We start from the raw sequence: 260 nt of genomic DNA, 5'->3' as shown, positions 1-260 counted from the left end.
AGGGCAGGGCAGGGCAGGGCTGAGCAGGGCAGGGCAGGGCAGGGCTGAGCAGGGCAGGGCAGGGCAGGGCAGGGCAGGGCAGGGCAGAGCTGAGCAGAGCAGGGCAGGGCAGGGCAGGGCAGGGCAGGGCTGAGCAGGGCAGGGCAGGGCAGGGCAGCGCTGGGCAGGGCAGGGCTGAGCAGGGCAGGGCAGGGCAGGGCAGGGCAGGGCAGAGCAGGGCAGGGCAGGGCAGGGCAGGGCAGGGCTGAGCAGGGCAGGGC

At 76.5% G+C, this 260-nt stretch overlaps 1 protein-coding gene across 2 annotated transcripts in view; it reads right to left on the bottom strand.

Annotated features, from left to right (window-relative positions):
• The window catches only part of SIDT2 (SID1 transmembrane family member 2), a 16,974-nt gene that overhangs the window by 6,011 nt on the left and 10,703 nt on the right, over positions 1-260 (bottom strand). The gene's annotated exons all lie outside the window — the stretch shown is intronic.

This window comes from Equus quagga, chromosome 14 (assembly GCF_021613505.1).
Source record: "Equus quagga isolate Etosha38 chromosome 14, UCLA_HA_Equagga_1.0, whole genome shotgun sequence".
NCBI lineage: Eukaryota > Metazoa > Chordata > Mammalia > Perissodactyla > Equidae > Equus > Equus quagga.
Note: the sequence above shows the minus strand (reverse complement) of the source record. Positions and strands in the feature narration are given on the sequence as shown.